Source organism: Dipteris shenzhenensis, chromosome 33, assembly GCF_047967505.1.
Source record: "Dipteris shenzhenensis isolate YYH24624 ecotype China chromosome 33, Dip_SZ_1.0, whole genome shotgun sequence".
Taxonomy (NCBI): Eukaryota; Viridiplantae; Streptophyta; class Polypodiopsida; order Gleicheniales; family Dipteridaceae; genus Dipteris; species Dipteris shenzhenensis.
This window is the reverse complement of record NC_141628.1, coordinates 31,285,885-31,299,606: the sequence shown is the minus strand read 5'-3', so window position 1 is coordinate 31,299,606 and position 13,722 is coordinate 31,285,885. Positions and strand designations below refer to the sequence as shown.

The 13,722-nt window shown below is 42.6% G+C and overlaps 1 pseudogene; it reads right to left on the bottom strand.

Annotated features, from left to right (window-relative positions):
- Positions 1-12,664: 12,664 nt before the first annotated feature.
- On the bottom strand, positions 12,665-13,337 carry LOC147879965 (uncharacterized; annotated as a pseudogene).
- Between the last annotated feature and the right edge of the window lie 385 nt (positions 13,338-13,722).

Here is a 13,722-nt window from a genome sequence, read left to right as displayed (position 1 = left end):
ACCATGGCCTTAAAAGCCTTGAAATGGCTGAACACTTCACTTTTGTTCTTCATAAAATAAATCCACACCTTCATAGTGTAGTCATCAATAAATGTCACATAGTAATGACATCCACCAATAGAAGCAGCTTTGGTTGTCCAAACATCTGAGTGGATCACTTCCAAAGGTCTTCTGCTCACCTTAGCATTTTTGGGAAATGCATGTCTAGCCTGCTTGCCCATTTGGCATGCTTCACATACCTTTTGCATTCCCTCAACTGTGAATTTAGGCAAACCTGCAACAATGTTTTTCATTTGCATAGATTTGAGCCTTTGTATATTCATGTGCCCAATGCGGTAGTGCCATATCTCAATATCTGCAATGACACCTCTCCCATGCACAAACATAGCATCTTTCACCTCAAGCATATCTACATCCAAGGTAAACATTCTGCCATTTTCGTTGCCTTTTGCAACCAAGTGACACTTATTTTTTAAGTCCTCAACAAAGCATCCATTAGGATTAAATCTAACTTGTAGACCTTGCTCAACCATCTGGCCAACTGAAACTAGGTTCTTGGTGATTTTTGGAACATGAAGTACATCTGCCAAGTACTTCGTTTTGCCATCCTACATAGCCAATGGCACTTTACCAACCTACGTTTTTGGGTGCACAGTATCATCACCTGTTTCAACATAACCTTGCTTATTCAAATTTTTAACATCATGAAACCACTCACCATGACTGGTCATGTGGTTAGAGGCACCTGAATCAACATACCAAACATCACTGTAGGCTGCAGCATCTCTTGTCATGGAGTTAACCATATGCTGCATCACAAAAAGGTGCTCAGTTCTGTCATCACCATGCCCGCTTGATGACGTATGGTTGCTTTGCTGCAACTTCCCACTTTTGATGTCACTCTGCTTTTCATAGCAGGTATTCTCCTTATGTCCAGGATTTCCTTAATAATAGCATCCTGTGCTGCTATTTACTTGCTGGTTCCTTTGCCATGAACATGCATGGCCTCTTTGGCTCCCCCTGCCTCTAGAACTACCACGTCCTCCTCCCATAGAACTGGTTTTCCTGTTGTTGCTACTAGTTCTGATTTCCTGTGCGGCCACCAAAACGGCCTCTTGCTCTACCCCTGCCTCTACCTATATTCGAGTAGAAAGCAGACTCTTGAGAAGTTGAAGTGGCTGAACCACCATTCCTTTGCTCTTCACTTAGCAAGAGAGCAATAAGTTCCTGAAAATCAAGAAATGTTTCATGGACTCTAATGGATGTCCGAAACTGTGCATAATCCTTCCCAAGACCATTCAAGGTCACGGACACTAAGTCCTCATCATCAACAAGTGCTTCAATGGAGCCAAGAGAATCTGCAAGGCCTTTCACCTTCAAGGAATACTCATTTATATTTAGATTTTTCCTCTGCACATTGTGCAACTCCTGCTTGAGCTGCATGCTATACAACTTCACCAATGTATCCCATGCCTCCTTAGGCATCTCTACAATTGTATATGCACAATGTATATGCACAATCATGGAATGTGAAATACTGATAGACAACCAATACAAACATTTCCTGCCTTTTTCATGCCATTCTTTAAAGGCCTTTAATTCAATAAGAGTGGAAGCAGCACCCAAGACTGGTTTTGCAATTTCACCACTGATGTACTCCCAAATTCCCCTTTCCATAAGGAAGTTTGTCATCCTGAACTTCCATGCTTGGAAGTGATTATTGTCAAGCTTCTCATTGACAATGGTAGACAGATTCTCAGACATTTTACAAATCATGAATTGCAATAGCAACCTGTAAACATAGCAAATGCCTCACAAAGACAAATAGCAAAACTTCTGCAAATAGCCTCACAGGGGCAGTGGCAAGCAACCATGAGTCACTTCAAGTGACGAATATGCATAAACACAACAACCCAAACTGGCTTGCATTTCTCAGAATCTCTGCACCGGTGTCACACAGCAGCATCTTTGTCACGAGTCGCACACAAGCAAAAATATAGCATACACAGTCAAAAATAGCCACTTCTCTTGAGTGCCTGCGAAAACTTTGCGATGCCAAAACGCCCCAAAACGTCCCCGAATTGCAATTTTGGGATTTAGGGATAATGCACTCGAGCTTCACACTAGGGGGCATCGAAATCAGTGACAGTGCACCTTGCACTCACGGCTGTGTACCTGTAGAGATATGCTCCCCAGCATCCAAAATGAAAGGAGGTGCAGATCCTCTTACTAGGGTATCGCGACCTCTACGTGCTGCTTGAGCTCCTCACCATGAACCACGCTCCGATACCATGTAATAAATGCGGGAGAGAGGGAGGAGACTTGATTGTAGCTTCTTCACAACATACACAAGAGACCCTAGAATACGTGGTTCATATGTGAACCCAAACCAAAATATACGTGGCAGTCTAACTACACCACGAGTACAACCAACATGGGCAGTGACATAAATGATAGTCACCTAGGAGATACATCGGGGCTAGAGCTTGATATCTCAACATTTCTTTCAAAGAGAGAGAGAGAGAGAGAGAGAGAGAGAGAGAGAGAGGCATTGGCATAAAAAAGTATTCATTGCTTTGTTCATGCAAAATCTTGGTATAGCCTTACTTATATAGCTATATTATTCACTTAAAAATGAGAGAAACAAGAAAGAATTATTAGGACACATGGTTTAGAGATTAAGAGAGCTCAAAGAACTTGTTAATTAGGTGGCCTATAAAGGTTGGACGTGTGTTTCTATCTCATTGATTCTATCCCTTGGATAATTATAAGGTTTCAATCAAGGTAGATGATTGTGGATAATTCTATCCATTAGGGTGGCACTCCCATGCATCACAACATTCAAATGGCATCATGGTCACACACCCATGCCTTCTAGGCATCCCATGGCACCTCCATGGTGCCATTTGGCTCCACATGTGCAACCATACATGACACATAAGCAATTGAAGTTGCATCCACTCTCCACATGCATTTCCAAAGCCACCTCAATACCTCAATTAAGGTAATATAGGATCCACCTAGGATGCCCTCTAGACTCCACATGTGCACACTTTTGTCCACCTAGATACTTCATTGGAGGTATGAGCCACATAGTCATCACTCTTGGACATAAAGCAATGAATTTGCCATCCACATTGGATCCACATAGATACCTCATTCAAGGTATTTTCCACATTCAAGGTATAATAACCACTCTTGGACAATAAAAACAATGAATTTTCCATCCATATTGGATCCACATAGATACCTCATTTGAGGTATTTTCCACATTCAAGGTATAATAATAATCACTCTTGGACATAAAAACAATGAATTGGCCATCCACATTGGAGACATATAGATACCTCATTCAAGGTATTTTCAACCTAAGCTCCATTTTAGTATGGACCTTCATTCACTTGACTATGCCATGCCAATGCCACGCAAATACTCCGTTCGAGGTATTTGACACATAATCACTTGTGTAGAGTGCCACTTCAAGCCAAGCAAGCACTTAGATGTCACCTCTCCAACTTGCATGTATGCCATGTCAGCCAACTTTTGTGCCACATAGAATCATCATTTCAGTTATCAAATGCCACATAATCAAATGTGTGGAGTGCCAATTCACACACCTGAGAGTGCCACATAGATGCCTCGATGGAGGTATTTGCTCCACCTCATCATCATTTGAGTTATCAAATGCCACATAATCAAATGTGTGGAGTGCCAATTCACACACCAAAGAGTGCCACATAGATTATACCTCGATCGAGGTATTAGCCTCCACATCATTCGACGTAGCAAGTGCCACATGACCAAAGATGTGGGGTGCCAAGTCATGCACCTGAAAGTGCCACATAGATACATTGATCGAGGTATTTGATCCACGTCATCATCATTTGAGGTATCAAATGACACATAATCAAATGTGTGGAGTGCCAAGTCACACACCCAAGAGTGCCACATAGATACCTCGATTGGGGTATTAGCCTCCACCTCATCATCATTCGAGGTATCAAGTGCCACATGAGCAAAGATGTGGAGTGCCAAGTCGTGCACCTGAAAGTGCCACACAAATACCTCGATCGAGGTATTTGTGTACACCTAGGATGCCACCTAGGTCTCTCGAGCCTAGGGAATTGCCACATGTTACCATCCAATTGATAAAAATACCTCGATTGAGGTATGCATGCCTGCTGCCCATCTACTCAATTTCTTTGTATTTTGATGACCCCCTTGTGTCACACTCTACTCAGAGTGGCACAGAAGTGGGCACCCTTAGCTTGCTACCACCCCCATTCATGAACGTGCTATGTTACATGTTTTGGAGTGACCCCCTCAAGCTGGTGAGAACATCTCTTGTTTTAAGAGTTCGAGCTTATGAATCTTTGTGCATCAAATTATATTGACTGATAAAAAAGCTTGCTTCCGATGTATGTAGAAGCCACTGCAAAAGAGATGTCATCAATTCTCGATGTCGCACATAGAAGGAGTAGAAAAAGAGTTTAATATGTCATCATTGATGATGAGGCTGTGGAAGGAGATTCGAGCTCCCGACATACTATCACTTTCCTTTGCCACTTCATATTTGTGTCTCTGAAATCTAGACACTATTGATTGTCTTACTATGGAGCTTTATCTTTGATTTCCATGATACATGTGATTATGAACATGGGTTTCTAAAATGCAACCATGCAATACTTGCAAACTGAAGTTTTATCATGTCTTTTGTTTCTACCTTGTCAGTATGTCAATGTTATCCCATTATCATTATATTTTCAAGGCTCCAAAATCTTGTATGAGCAATATTTTTCTCAATGCAATATGTCAATATTGTCATCAAAGGTAGCATCATATGGATACTATAAGAATAATGGCATGTTGGATTACAAGTTTTCTTGTACATGCAAAAGTTTGTAGTGGTTCTTTCAACATTAAGCTAGACTCTAAATTATAGTGTCTCAATGCAATATGTCAATAATATGCAGCATAATTTTCACATGTATAGTGCAAGCATAATATGTGACATGATGTGATGAATTGAATAAGATCCTCTTAAGAAGATAGAGAGATATTGAGGATTGAAAACAAGCATCATGTGGTTATATAGGTGCTAAAATCTTGCCACTTGTAAAATAAACAACGTAAGTACACTTGCAAAATGATGTTGGATAATGGCATAACTGTTAGATATCAATGCTTCACTCTCATGTAACTACGCGATAACCAGCTAACTCTACTTGTGAGCCCCCCATATGAGGAGAAGGCATCTGAGTAGCTAGGTCATTCGTAGGTCCTGGTTTAAACACCAGATGGGGGCCATGTGTGGCCTGATGGCTGGACGGCTTCAGATAGAGTTGGTACACTGCCAACTAGGCTACATGCAAGTGTGGGAAGGCATCCCATGACTGACCGCACTAAGGGTAAATGGAGCATTTCTCAGGGCAGCCCACTCTTGGGTTGCGGGGCCTGTTTGGAGCCCCAGATGATCTCGGATGGCTTTGGGCCGAATGGCAACCATAGGTGAGTTGCTCTATTATGTGCCACTATCCTAACAGGTGGTCGGGGGCCTAGTTCTTGACCGACCACTAGGCAGCCATTCTGGGCCAAGTGGGTCAGGCACCCGACTAGACTTAACCGACCACACTGTGGTGGCTATATAAGAGCAAGCTTGTGAAAGCTCGGAATCAACACAAGCTACAGAGACCCTGAGCCTTCAGCATACAGCCTCCGTCCTCCACTGATTCTAGCATGCCATCGAAGCTCCCTTAATAGGAACACATGGCTGGGAGGCACTGCCATCTATTGTATCGAGTTTACACTTATCATTTTTTTTGATTCTCCATACTACCAGTTTGTCTCTCTTGCATATGAGATCCTGCTATCTATTGAGCACAGACATTTATTGTTTTCTTACATGGTATCAGTGCCTAGGCTCCAGCAAGAAGATTTGGTAGTTGTTTCTGTTTGCGAACATATTGTGAGAGATGGCTCAACCCGCAAGACTTTGTATCCCACCATTCGGTGAAAGCGAAAAGTTGGACGGCTCAAATTACCCATCTGGAAGTTCAAAATGAAGGTAATCCTGAGTGCATAAGAGCTCTGGGATACAGCTACTGGGGCAAATGTGAGGTCGGTTGCAAGACCAAACCCAGCCAATGCAGGGCAACATATAGCGCCAATTGCGACAGAGATTCAAGCATGGATAAGAAGAGATGCAGATGCACTGTGTTCTATTGTCTACAGCGTGAGCGATGCGGTCATGGCATTGATTCAACATGTCACCACAGCAGAGGAGGCATGGAGGGTCTTGAAAAACCAATACGAGACCATGAATCAGACGCGGATCCAGAATCTGGAGAATCAACTCGCAAACGAGCGACTAATGGAGTCTGAAAGCGCATAAAAATGCATCACAAGGGTGAAAAACCTGTGCGACCAGATGACTAAGTGCCCTATAATCAACACACAAATGTGCCGATTTATCTTTCTTTTGAACAAACAAAATAGGTATAGCAAACGGAGATGATGAGTGCCGAATATACCCTGCTCGCAAAAGCTACGAGAGCTGTTGTTCCAGCTCACCCTCCAAGGCTTTGGAAAGCTGATAGGGGAACTTGTTGGGTGGGTCGGACCCTAGAAGAAGTTTTATTTTGTGGTCCTCTAGCCGAATTGGAGGGAGCTGTGGTGGAAGATCATCCCGTAACATAATGTCCTGATAACCTGTGAGAAGCTTTGCCATCTTCTTTGCCAGAGGAGTCACATGTGGTGTAACCCCTTGGTGAGTAATGTAAAGCATCGCACATTCGGTCCCTTTGCGGATTGCTCAGTGAGCCTATAGGTGCGATATCAGCGGGATTCCATGAATGCCCCGGTCCCCTTTGATGATGATCGGCTCAGGTAGACCGTCCACGATGGTAAACATGTCCCGTCGCCAATCTGGGATGGATGCATGCTCCCAAAACCACTGTATGCCGAGTATCATGTTACAGAATCTCAACTAACTACTGATAATTACGGGAGCTAGCACCATAACTTTCCACCAGCCAACCTTGCTGGAACGTGAGAGTACACACAGAGAAAGTCAAAATCTGAAACATACGTGAAGGTCCCTTCTCATTCTCTCACTAACTCCAACAAGCCCCATCTCTCTAGATGGATCTAGATGCCACATACCATCATTATAGGGCCTTTCCTAATGCATCTTTTTTTTACCCCTCTCTTGGGATACTTTGAAATCCTTTGCCCCTAGGCACATTTCTTGCATTAGGCCCTTAGCCTTAAATCCACCTAGTCTGGTGCTATCAGCCCTCACCTAGGACCTTGACATTAATTCCCTCCCGATCATTTACATGAAGCGCAAACAAATATATTACAAACGTAGATTCTTAAGGGAAATGTCGACTGATTTTTCTGAGTTCATGCCACCTCAGCTAGAGCGTAACATTCCTTTCCTCTTCAGACATCAACATCCTTGATCATGAAATCTGGGAATGCTCTTCGTAACTGGTATATGGATTCCTAGGTAGCTTTTGATGGAGGCAGACCATTTACTTACCTGACACAAAAACAATGTGTCACATATTCATGAATATGCTTTTTCATCTTTGGCCAAAAGAAATATCGCTTCACGAGATCATATGTCTTCTCGACTCCTGGACGTCCCGCACATGGGCTATCATGTCACTGTTGAATGACTCTCTGCATGAGATCATTCTGATTAGGTACTACTACCTTGCCATTTCTTTTCAGCATACCATCCCTTATGGTGTATCTTGCATAAGTTTGGCCTTTTCTGGATGCCAGGTCATCCTTTTTGTTTTCCTCGGGTTTTAACACGAGCCTTAGGCCATAGACTCTTGACAAACTCCTCCACCTTTTGAGTTTCTCTAATCTCGGTCATTAGAGCACTCTCCAATACCGTGAAACTCATGTTATGCATAATGCATGACAACGCATCAACAACTTTATTATCTTTTCGTCTTCGGTACCGAATCGTCAAACTAAACTCCTGCATGAGTTCTGCCCACCTAGCTTGGTGGCCTCTCAAGTCAGGTTGTTTACAAAAATGTTTCAGAGTATCATGATCAACATCCACATAAAACTCTGATCCATACAAATAATGTCGCCATGTTTTCAAAGCAGTATGCAAAATTTTTTTAAAACGAGAAACATGAAACACTGGGTGCACCTTACACCCCAGTAGTAATTCTAATTTATAGGCTACCTTGCCTATTCTTTTTAGAATTAACCATGGCCCATAGTATCGAGGTGATAACTTAGCACACTCTCCTGACGACTTTGAGTGCGAAGGAACTCTGAGAAAAACTTTTTCTCCTTCTTTAAATACTCTTATAGACCGGTTTTCATCCGCATACACCTTGGCTCTATCCATAGCCTGGTAGATATTAGCTCTCGCAAGTGCTAGCATCTCCCGCATCTGAACCACAAAGTTCGCGGCACTAGGCACTTTCTGAGGTACTCCAACTATAGTTGGATTTGCTGGTCTATAACCATAGTTCAGCTCAAACGGACTGAATCCTGTAAAGGAATGTTTTCTATCATTGTAGGCAAACTCCAACAATGGCAACCACTTGTCCCATGTATGTTGCCTCAATGACACATATGCCCTTAGCATATCCTCTAAAGTCTGGTTGACTCTCTCCGTCTGACCATCCGTCTCAGGATGATCCCCACTACTCATTCCCAACTCAGTCCTTAGTGTCTCAAATACCGCTGTCCAAAAATGACCGGTAAATCTGACATCTCTGTCCAACACTATGGATCTCGGCAACCCATGCAGACGAAATATATGTCTAATAAACAAATCCACCACCTGCGGGGCACTAACAAACTCCCTAGTTGGAATGAAGTGAGCCGTCTTGGTTAGACGATCAACCACCACAAGGATAGAATGATACCCTCAGTGTGTTGTAGGTAGCCCTACAATAAAGTCCATGGAAATGCTCTCCCACTTACTTAGTGGTATTTCCAAGGGCTGTAAAAGTCCGGGTGGCTTCACCCACTCGGCCTTGCTTACCTGACACAAGAAACACCAAAAAGAAATCTCGCTTCACGACATCATATGTCTTCTCGACTCCTAGATGTCTGCACACGGGCTATCATGGCACTGTCGAATGACTCTCTGCCTGAGATCATTCTGACCAGGTACTACAACCTTGCCATTTCTAACTAGCATACCATCCCTTATGGTATATCTTGCATATTTTTGGCCTTTTCTGGATGCCAGGTCATCCTTTTCATTTTCCCCGGGTTTTAACACATGAGCCTTAGGCCATAAGCTCTGGACAAACTCGTCCACCTTTTGAGTTTCTCTGATCTCGGTCATTAGAGCACTCTCTAATACCGTGAAACTCATATTCTGCATAATGCGAGACAACGCATCAGCAACCTTATTATCTTTTCCTCTTCAGTACCGAATCGTTAAATTAAACTCCTGCATGGGCTCTGCCCACCTAGCTTGGCGGCCCCTCAAGTCAGGCTGTTTACAAAAATGTTTCAGAGTATCATGATCCACATCCACATAAAACTCTGAACCATACAAATAATGCCTCCATGTTTTCAAAGCATGGATAACCGCATACAACTCCAATTCATGAATTGGCCAATTCCTTTGAGAGGGAGAAAGCTTCTTGCTTTCAAAGGCTATTGGCCTTCCCTCTTGAAGCAGAACCGCTCCTACCGCAATGCCACTTGCATCGGTTTCTAGGAACAATAGTTTCTGGGGATCAACTATTTTTAACACCGGTCCTGCGACTACAGCTTGTTTTATGGTCTTAAAACTTTCTTGTTGATTCTGTCCCCATATAAAAGGTACTTTATCTGAGGTCAGATCAGTCAATGGCGACACTATTTCGAAAGATCCTTTGATATGCCTTCTATAAAACTAGACAAATCCCAAGAATGATCGCAACGCGGTCAGACTCTGAGGGATTGGCCAAGTTAGTATCGCAGCCACTTTCTTCGGATCCATTTCCACCCCCTGTGGAGTAATTATGAACCCTAAATATTCAAGCCTAACCATACACAGTATAGTTTTCTTTTTATTTACATAAAGACTGGCTCTCTTCAAAGTACTGAACACTATTCTCAAGTGTTCACGATGCTCAGTAATACTTTTACTGAACACTAGAATATCGTCAATAAAATGTACTATAAACTTTCCGATATACGGACGTAGTAAATCATTCATAAGCATGACGAATGTCGCTGGAGCATTGGTAAGTCCAAATGGCATTACAGAAAACTCATAATGACCAAACCTGCTTCTAAAAGCGGTTTTATGCATATCCTTGACTCTAATCCGGATCTGATGGTAGCCACACTTAAGATCTATCTTGCTGAAAATCACGGCTCCATGTAATGCATCTAGCAAATCATCAATTCGAGCCATCGGATACCTGTGCTTAACAGTAATATTATTCAATGCTCTGTAATCTATACAGAGGCGAAACGTATCATCCTTTAAATTCTTCTTTAATATCACTGGCGAAGCAAAAGGTGAGAAACTTGGTTGAATCTGCCCCAACTTGAGGTATTCTTCTAGTTGTCTATGCACCTCCGCCTCTTCAGTAAAACTCATTCTATAGGGAGGTCTATTTACAGGTTCTACCCCCAAAATCAGTTCAATTTTATGCTGAACATTCCGCTCTGGAGGTAACCCGTAAGGTAGTTCATCCCTAAAACATTCAAAGAACTTCTCTGATACTTCTTTAGCCAACTCGGCCATCTTCCCATCTTGGGGAGCCTCAGTGCTAGTCGATGCATCATCAATCGACTCTACTGATGCTATACACAAGCACATAAACTCTTTTGGAGTCCTCTGAATTTCCATGGCTGAAATCAATGGTTCTCGAGGTAAATCCTTTTCACCTCGCAAAACATATTCTACCCCGTTCATCTTGAACTGGTAAATATGCTTTTTCCAATCAATGGCTAGATTCTTCCAAAAATGCCAAGCCATGCCTAAGGCTATATCGGCGTGAGCAAGTCTGGTCAATTCAAAGTCCAGCTTCTCAACATAGTCCTGAATTCGAAGATCCAACTGGGTAACCCTTTGGTCCCATACTTCAGTTGAACTTCCGTCCGCCATCCTGACGGTATAAGCATAGTTAGACGGACTAGTTTTCAACTTGAGCCTCTTAATAAGCTTCGAGTTGATTACATTGTGTGTTGACGCTGAGTCAAACAACACAATCACATCATAATTGGCTACTTCCCTTTCATTTTAATCAACTCGGGCTCATCGAAAACCGTATACCCCGTTGCTGCGGGCTTTGAAAGGATGTTATCAGGTGCAACGCTTACTAACTTAGTAACAGACACACTTAACAACACAGGTACTAATCTCTGAGAAAATGAAACGAACCTTAGCTAATTCTCTTATCTCAATTTTTTCTATCACGGGCGATGGCATATCGTTATTCAACCCAGCCTTGCTCTCGTGGATCACAATTTCAACTAATACGTCATTTTCTACTTCTCATGCATATCCACAAAACCCACAACTCCCTAGATGGTTCCCTTTGCCACATGTCCTCATTTTAGCCCTTTTACTTGGTACACCATTTACCCCTCTCTTGGGGCACAATTAAACCATTTGCCCCTTGGCATTATTACACATTTAGGTGCACCTAGGCCTTAGCACTCAGAACCACCTAGTCAATGCCATTACACCCTCACCTAGGACCTTGGCAGTTACTTCTCTTGACCATTTTATTTACGCACATTAAATATTACAAAAGTCGGTCATCTAAGAGAAAATGCCCACCGATCTTTTCGAGGTCATGCTATCTCGGCTAGAGCATAACAGGATATAGGAAGGGATATGTAGGGAGATAGAGGAAGGGGATATGTAGGGAGATGGGGAGGCATATGAGAGGATGGGGAGGGATATGAAAGGCATATGAGGGGATGGGGAGGCATATGAGAGGATAGGGAGGCATATGAGGGACGCAACATGAGGAATATGAGAGGAGGGGGTGAGCATGAGGGATAGAGATAAAGGAATGGGTTGAATGTGGGTGATGTGGGGATATGTAGGAAGATAGAGGAAGGGGATATGTTGGGAGATGGGGAGGCATATGAGAGGATGGGAATCTTGTTCAATTAGGGTAAACAAAAATGCAGGATACTTTTATAATACCAGTTGCTTCTCTTCAAGGCACTTAGACTGATCGAATAGAAAGCCAACTATTCCAAGCAAGGGGAGCCTGCCACTTGTGAGGTTGTAACTTTACATTTAAATGAGAAGTAGGTCTTCACTAAGCTGTAGATATGCTATTCAATTCAAGCCAATATTGAAGGACACCAATGTACATGCTCTAAGTAACAGTTGGACCCAAAATAAAGGCTTGATCAGCATGCCAAGTATGGGTCATACACAGGACAGCGTATTCGCTATCATATAATGAACAAGAAAGCACCAAAGGTATGTGAGATGTACCACTTCCATAGACAACATATTTGTGATGGCCGAAAGATGACTAATTCAATAATCAACCAATGATGCATTCTTTGTTAGCCACTGTTTACTGTCTCTATTTGTAAAGCTATGCGTAGCAGCCCATTGTGAAACAGGAGGCACACCCACCTCCCTCAATCACAGCTTCTCATTTGCAACACAGGGGTCTGAAACATGAAAACCGCATGCCCATTTCTAGCACACGTCCACTAAAATTGTCTGATTACCACGAAATTTCCACATGAGATGATGAACTTGTATCACAGCCTGTTTGTCCACTCTTACGCACAACCTTGGCTCCTTGACGTCCCGAATATGGCACTCAATTGCAATGTCATGAGTTGGTCCGCTCTCCCCAAATTGAGCCTTCGTGTTGTACGTTTTGTTTCCAAAGAGATTTTCTTTCCTTGACAACAATGTGGCCATCATCAACGAGGGACCTATTCTGGTTTTCTTGAAAGCCTCCTTATGCATGTCGCCTAGTAGCAGAATGATCTCCTACTCACTAACTATGGCTACATAAAACCCTTCTTAGCGGGACCACAGACGTATTTGGAAGAAGAGAGATCCTTAAATACTTCCATTCTCTTTCCCTCCACGTGTATACTCTTTGAGCCTTGCTTCTTCCAGAAAAGCCATAGTCTCATGTCAATTTTACAAACATACTGATTTGATGCATCGTCTATGCCTACACTGAAACCCTGCCCCAGGAGGCTTTTACACCAAGTAATAGACATGGACTAGCAAGATCCTTTACCTTCACTTGGTATAGGCACATAACTGAATTCTGAGAAGTCCGAACACTTCCTCAGAGGTCGGAACGTGGACTTCCATGTTCCCCGAAACATGATGGGAAGGATTTAGGCATAATGTAACCACCCTCCTTCGCTACTTCACCTTCGCAATCTTAGAACCTTCGTGACTACTACTCCCCATATAGAATTTTGTTTGTTTCTTTTATACATAACTCTCGTTACATAGTGTCCCATTCCCATTCCCGTAAAGAGAAAAACAAAAACATGCTTTATAGGCCTTCATTAAAACCATAATCCATCTCAACATGCTTTATAGGCCTTCATTAAAACCATAATCCATCTCAACCCAAGAGGTAAATTGATATGAAGAATAAGAATGTAGAATTTCTAATACAATGACCATATTTTGGAAATACAAAAAACATGATCTTACCATGCAAACATTTCCCTCATATGTGAGATACAAAGCATGAGCAGTGTACAAAGCACGAGCAGGGA